Source organism: Tupaia chinensis, unplaced genomic scaffold (genome assembly GCF_000334495.1).
Source record: "Tupaia chinensis unplaced genomic scaffold, TupChi_1.0 Scaffold000187_1, whole genome shotgun sequence".
Lineage (NCBI taxonomy): Eukaryota > Metazoa > Chordata > Mammalia > Scandentia > Tupaiidae > Tupaia > Tupaia belangeri.
This window is the reverse complement of record NW_006159662.1, coordinates 5345031-5352374: the sequence shown is the minus strand read 5'-3', so window position 1 is coordinate 5352374 and position 7344 is coordinate 5345031. Positions and strand designations below refer to the sequence as shown.

Below are 7344 nucleotides of genomic sequence, written 5' to 3'. Positions count from 1 at the left end.
TGGGCCATGCAGCCGGGGCCACCCTCCCCCGCCGGTGGGGAGAGTGTCACTTTACCGGGAAGGCTGGGACCAGCGTTTCCCCGTTCTATCCCCGGCACACGCGCACGCACACGCACACTTGCGCACACACTCGCCCCGTTTTTCCAAGCCAGGAGGGGGCCCTGCGTGACGTTTCCGCCCGCCCCGCCCCGGGCAGACCAGCTAAGGACAGATCTCGGCAGCCTCCCCAAGGCCCAGACCGCGCCTTCCGCAGCCGCCGCCCCGAGCTGAGAGAGGAGGGTACCCAGGCCAGGGCCGGGAGCCAGCGCCTCCAGCAGCCTGGTGCGCCCCCCTGTCCCGGAAATGCTGCCGGCAGATAAGGGGCCAGCGCAGACTTCCTACAAGCGCAGAACAAAAGGTTCTTTAATGTCCGATGCTGGCCAGACTCCCCAGGAGCCTCGCAGTAGGAGAGAAATGGGGTTTCCTCCCTGCAGGCAGAAACCAGCCTCTGCCAAGGACGCCCCTCCCCCACATGTCCTCTAGACCCCACGGTTCTGGAAGGCCAAGGAATGGAGGAGACTGGCTCGCCTGGATCTGCTCGCCCTGTGGGCTTCCCTCGGACTCCGGACCCCCTTATCTAGAGAATATTCTGGCAGGACTCACAGGACTGCACCATGCACACCTTCCCATGGGGCAGGCAGAGCTCGACCCACCCACCTCCTCTCCGGGCCAAGCTTAGACCCTCCAGAACAGGAATTTTGCTCGGGATCCTTCCAGCTGGAGGAAAAGGACACTGAGTAGGACGCGGTTCCTTGCTAAGGGGCAGACCCCGGGCAGGCGCTGGGAAGTGGAGCGGTCCTCAGCGTGTCTCTTTGGGCCTGGAGGAGCCCTCTGTCAGGCTGGGCCGGATGGCTCCACTTAGGTGCTCAGCTCTCTGGTTCCATTGAGGAGCTTGGGCACCGTCCAAAGCAGGAGAGACACCCGCTGAGGAGTGCTGGGGCCCTTCAGATCCCGCCGGCACCAGATAGCACTTTTCCCTGAGGAGGGAGAGCCCTGGCCAGAGCCTGCTTAAAGTGGGGAGGGGCTGAGGATGCCAGGAGCCAGGAGGGTGCCTCGCTCCAAGGGCTCATGGCTCCCAGCCCATTTTAAAGGACAGGTGTTAGAGAACAACAGAAACGCCATGCTTCTAGGATGCCATGGACCTGTGGACTCTGAGGGAACGAGCGAATGCGGGCTCCGTGCTCTGGGAGTGTGGCCCTCCCTCCAACAGGAGGCCGCTAGGTGGGTGTGCGATCTGACCAAAGTGTTTTCCAAGTTCCAAGCTGTTTTGGCCAGCCTCTGGTGTCAGTTAGCCATAACCCCCTAGTGGACATGGATACTGATACCAACTCATTCTAGAAAAGGCCCTTATTTTTCTAATTTTCTAAAAAAACAACTTTCTTTAACTTTCCTTCCTCCGCCCTACTGCATAGAGGGAGAGGCTTAGCAGGCGCGTACCTGGAATGGCCTCTCCCTCTCCCGCTGGACTCAGACCCCTGTGCGCTTCAGGTGACTCCCTGCTGTCAGAAGTCACACACAGGTGTTCCCACCAAGCAGCCAGAGGCCTTTCCAGCCGCCAGCATCCCCAGCCCAGGAAGGCAGACACTGGGCCTCCTTGCCTCCCCTGACTGGGCACAGCACAGCCACAGCCGGGGGAGTGGGGAAAGGAGAGGGCCCACTCCGCCCCTTCGTAGGTGACCTGAGACATCGTCGTGGTCCAGAGCTCCTGAGTTGGAACGTCTAACAGTTTCCCGTGGAAACCTCTGGCTTCCCACACTCCCAGAGCTGCACACGCCCTCTGCTCCTCGGCTCCAGGCTCCCTCCCTGCCTCCTGGAAAAGTTCTCTCCTGGGTCACCACCTGAGCTCCTTCTTCACACAACGCAACCCCCACCTCCTGAAGGCCTTCCCTTACCACCCAGAGGTAGTTGGGCTGGGGTTTGAGCTAGAGGAGCTCCTGGACTTGAGGGCTGTGAAAGCTCTCAGAAGCCATGCCTGCTCCCCCGGACCCTCCCCCATCTAAGTGAGTAGGATGGATCTGAGGCCAAGCGTCCTGAGACCCGGCCTTGGGTCCACCAAGCACCTGGCTGGTCCCTTTCCCCCTGCCAAGGTTACTATGTTTAGGAAGAAGAGAAAAGACCCAGGATTCCCAGTTGAACTCAAATTCAAGTGCTTCTTTTCTGGCATGAGTATGTCCAGAGTTACATGCAATGTACCGAAAACGTATTCCTCCACTGTACCTGGGTGTCGGGTATTTTCTCTGGTAAGCTTCCCCCACTCAGCCCCCAACCCTCCACCCCTGCGTGGAAAGGACGGCAGGGCGTGGAAAGGAGGGCTCTCGAGGTGGTTCCGGCCCCTCCCGACAATGGCTCCCCTGCCCTACCCCCGGCACGCTGAGAGTCTCGGAGTCATGTGGTCACTCAGCTCAGGCTTTGGGCAGAGGGTACCAGAGGCGGTGGAGGTGGAGCCCGCAGTGCCACAGCTCTGTAAGATCCAAACACGCGCCCCACACATGTCCGCGATCGTGTCCCTTCCCCGTGCCAGGCGCGGAGACGTCGGAGTATAAAGAGCAAGACAGGCACAGCCCTTTCCTCTCAGGCCTTCGGAGTCAGCTGGAGTCAAATAGGACAGGGCTTTTTTTTGTTTTGTTTTGTTTTGTTTTTAGAGGTTTTTGCTATAGGGCACGTGTGCTCGTCAGACAGACAGAGAGACAGAAAGCGAGAAATCACCCCCCAGGGGGGATGGACATGCCGCAATCTCTTCTCCTCCATTCTCCTCTCAGGATCTTGGGCACGCACGCACACGCGCCCGGTGTGAGTTTAAGCCATCAGGGCCGGGATTCAAACCGTGGTCAACTACATGGGAGTCCAATGACATAGCCATTACGCTAACTGCTGGTCCCAGGACAGAACTTTTTAAAGCATCCCATCATCATGCCATCTGCTGGTCCCACCTCTGACCACCCTACAGAGAAGACTCTTCTAGAAAGAGAAAATGTTGTCACAACACGTAGATGAACCCTCGGCCCAGATGTGAGGGTTAGGGAAGACTTCTGGGCCAAGTGGCATAGAATTCTAGAGCTGCAAGGTGAGCGGGTGTTAACCTGACACGGGCACAGGGACAGGGAGCCAGCAGGAGGGACTGAGGACCACATGATGGAGGTGGGTGGAGGCCCAACCCCACCCCCAGGGCCCCTGGGTGGCTCACCCAGGGGATCCCCTAAGCCCAGAGGAACAGCACTGGGGACATGGCTGCCCCGAAGCCCACGCCAGCTCTTGGAGGCAGGCCTTGCCTTGAGGTGCCTAGTAACTGAGAGACACATTCCCTGACCAGTCCCCTGAGGGAGGACATAGCTTCATCACCCTCCGGCCGCTCCCTGAGGAACTTGGAAGTACGTGGCTACATTGGTGAGCCCAAAGTAGAACCACTAATTACTCAGAGAGAAAAACCTCTCTTCTCGCTCCAGGGCTAGCGGAGGTGACCAGGAAAACAGCAGCCCCACCAGGACCAGCCAGAGCATCCCACAGAGCAGCAGCCAAGTGGCAGAGGCGGTGACAAGGTAGGGCACTGGCCACACAGCTACCAAAGCCACCGATGGAGACACCGGGTCACTGGGTCCTCCTGAATGCCAGGGGATTGGGCCAAGGGGTGTCCAAGGCTGAAGGTTTCACCCACCCCTGGTTGACCCCCAAGGCTGGTCTAGTCCGAGAGAAGACTCAAGACAGACAAGAGTGGCACAGTGACTCTGAAGAGCCAAAGGAGCTGCAGGGTGGATAGAGAGTGACGTGGCAGGACAAGCCCCTGTCCCCTCTGGGCCCTGAGTGATCAGGACCTGGGATGCAGGTTTGTGTGGACCTGCCTCATGCGGGAGGTGGCATGACAGCACTGGGCACCCCAGATGGGAGGCAGCCAAAGGAGTGGGCTCCCCCAGCCTCCTGGTCGCTTCCGTGCAGCCCTCAGGGAAGGCTGAGGAAGTCTCTCTAAGGAGGAAGTCCTGTTTCTCTCCATCTCAGGCCAGTTTCTGTCGCTGCAACTGAATACCACAGACTGGGTAATTTATAACCAAAATTTCGTTTGTTTAGCACAGGGTTTGTAAGCCTGGGAAGATGGAGACAGAGGGGTTGTGTCTGGTAAGGGCCTTCCTGCTGCCTCTTTTTTTTTTTTTTTAGAGGTTTTTGCTATAGGGCACGTGCGCTCGCCAGACAGAGAGAGAGACAGAGAGACAAAAAGCAAGAAATCACCCCCCAAGGGGGATGGCCACGCCGCAATTCCTTCTCCTCCATTCTCCTCTCGGGATCTTGGGCATGCACGTACACGCGCCCGGCATGAGTTTAAGCCACCGGGTCCGGGACACGAACTGTGGTCAACTACCTGGGAGTCCAGCGAAATAGCCATTATGCTAACTGCTGGTCCCTCTGCCTTCTCTTAACACAGCAGAGAGCACCGTGCAATGATCATGCTGGTTCGAGTCTCTCTTCCTCTTCTTACAAAGCCACTAATGCCATTGTGGGGATTCCACCCTCCTGACCTCGTCTCATCCTAATTACCTCCCAAAGGCCCCCCTCTTATACTCTTACAGTGGGGCTAAATTGCACGGGAGTGTAGCAGGGGACAGGCATTCAAACGACAGCGTCCTCCATCATCCCCCTTTTTCTTATGTTTCTTTCCCTCCCCCTTACCCTCCCTCCTTTCTCTCTTCCCTTCCTATCTTCCTTTCAACAATAGTTTCCTGGGCACCTCCTATGTGCCAGGCATTGTTCTAGGCCCTGAAGAAACAGTGACAGCTGAGACAAAGTCCCTGCTTTCATGGAGCTTACAGGAAGTGAGGAACAAAGACTCGAATGCAAAGTGATTAGCAAGTTACATAAAATACATCCGTCTGTATGCACGTAGACACACAGGTATGCATGCGTGCATGTGTCTACACACGAGACAGCTCACTGCAGGCGTTATGAAGCCGAAGCGCTGTCTCAATGTAGCAAGCGTTAAGGACAGAATTAAAGTGGGAGGCTAAAGTACGGGAGTGGGCGAGCCGTCGTGGGGGGGAGCTGGGAAGTCTCTCTAAGGAGGGAGAAGCAGGGCCTTGAAGATCTCGGGGTGGCCATCCCAGTGGCGGGAGGAGGAAGGGCAGAGGCCTGCGGCAGGAATGTGTACCCCACTCTGCCCCCGGCAGAGGAGGGGGCACCAGTGTGCAGAGACAGGAACGCAGAATGTAGAGGTCACTAGAGAGGGCGGGGGGTGAAGACGCGTGTAGCAGGGACCTCGCCAGTGACTCCTGGGACATCTGAGTGCCCACAGACCGTGGTTATCCGGTCCTAGTGTCTGGGCCTGGGCACAGTCTGTGTGGCACAGCCGCGTTCCCCTCCTCCAGCCCAGAGATGTGCCCTGTAACCAGGGGCCCCAGCCTGGTGAGCTTCAGCCCCCATCTCACAGCCCCCTGGGCCAGCAATCCTCACCAGGAGGGAAGTCATGAAGAGGTTTGTGTCCCAGTCATGTTTCCAGTCCCCACCTCCCCACTTTGCTCCCAGAGTCGGCCAGTTAGTCAGTCAACAAACATTGAAGACCCACTATGTGAGTGCCAGGGACACTGTGGAGAGCAAGGAAAACCCAGCACTATAAGACAGGGGAGACAGGGGTGAGGCCTGGGCTGGGGGGACTGGCCATAGTGTAACCTTGAGTGGCATCAGCAGTCGCATGCAGGGGGATAATGACAGCCATCAGTCACCACCACATTCAGCCATAAATGGCAGGGCTGGGACTCCCGCACTTTGTCCAGAGCCCGGACAGCCCTGACTGTGTGTCTTGGCTCCTTCACGTTCCCTGGTCCTCGGCCAAGCCCTCACCCCAGGGGTACGGGAAGATGCAGTGGCTGCTCTGAGCCGGAGTGCAGGGTGACCAGTCAGAGCCCAGAGGACTTCCTGCCTAGGTGGTGGGTGAGGGCACAGGTGCCATGTCCCAGCTGTGGCTCTGTGACAGCCCTCTCCCTGACAGACAGATGGGGATGGCCATGTAAGACTGTCCCCAGGTGGCACAGGGAATCAGCAGCACAGCAGCACGATCGTCCTGGGCCGGGGTCTGGGCGTCCCGCCCCTCCTTTCCACTCCTCTGCCCGGAGCTCCTACCAGGTCGGCTGCTTCTGGCCAGGAGAGGGTCAGATTCCAAGAAGCCACATCTTTCTAATCCCACCCAGACAGCGGGGGCCCCTAAGGTGGGCAGGACCCAGGGGCCATGCCCCGGAGCTGGGCCCCCAGGTCAGGCCAAGGCCTCCCCAGGGCCTGGCCCAGTCCTTACCGCCTGCTCCTGCTCTTTCAGCACTGCCCACCAGGTCTTCCGGGAAGTTTGGTTCAAGGCCTGGCCTCAGAGCTTCAGGGCCCAAAGAGTTCCCCAAGGGCAGGTTCTTAGGCTGCGGGAAGACAAGGAGACCAGCAGAGGCGTTAGGGAGTCACCGCCGAGCCTCACCATGAGAGTGCCACTGTGCAGCTGGGAGAAAGACCAGTCCAAGCCAGTATGACTGGACTTTTCTCTCCTCTCCACAGCCCCTCTTCGTCCAATAAACCAAAGCACCCCAGGGCTTATTTCAGCGCAGGGCTCAGTCCTACTGCTTCGTGTCCCCATGCAGCTGCCAGTGCCAGCGAGCCAAGGCTCCCAGCTCCTCAGTGGCTCCCAGTTCCTCAGTGGCCCTGGGCTGTGCTTACTGCCCTCCATGGCGCCCTCCTCCCGGTGCCCGGATGGCCAGGTCAGCAGTACCCAGCAGCCCTCAGCCCGGGCCCATCCAGACATCTCCGTGGGGGTTTCTCAGAGGCCCTGGCGCCTTTCCTGCCAGTGGCCATGAGGGAAGGTCGGCCGAGATGGAAGGTCCTCCTGTGCTCACCTGGCGAGCCCCCACCCACTCTCAAGGGGCTGGCATGCAATGGCCTCTGCCTATCACAGAAGACCGTGCCATGCCGCCCTCCACACACGGCCTCTGCCAGACGCCTGCGTGGAAGGCCTTCCCGAGAGGCGCTTCTGAAAGTAAAGCCAGCAACTGCAAGCGAGCCAGACAGGAGGTCACCTGTCCCCAGGGACACCGTCTCTGGTCTAGTGCTACACTTGTCTGCTCATGGCCCTCAGGGAAGGGCAGGGGAGGTGGACAGGGGCAAGACGCTGCCTGGGGCTGGTAACGGGGCTGGTGGCACTCAGAGGACCTTGCCAGGGCCCCCTGCATCTCAAGCTGACAGGTGGACCCACAGGTGGACTTGCCTCCTGCACTCTGGCTTCACTGGTGAAGGCACCCAAAGTCCACAGGGGTGCCTCTGTCCATGCCTGCCACCCTGCAATGGCGGGGGGGC

The 7344-nt window shown here is 59.1% G+C and overlaps 1 long non-coding RNA gene across 2 annotated transcripts in view; it reads left to right on the top strand.

Moving 5' to 3' along the window:
* Positions 1–2926: 2926 nt before the first annotated feature.
* The window catches only part of LOC102482340 (uncharacterized), a 19587-nt gene continuing 15169 nt past the window's right edge, over positions 2927–7344 (top strand). The window contains exons 1-3 of one of the 2 annotated variants that reach the window (XR_001370250.2): positions 2927–3103; positions 3483–3575; positions 3710–3853. This is a non-coding gene — a long non-coding RNA (uncharacterized LOC102482340). Of the gene's footprint in view, positions 3104–3482; positions 3576–3709; positions 3854–7344 lie in introns of those variants that run through there. The other variant, XR_334292.2, reaches the window with a different exon arrangement.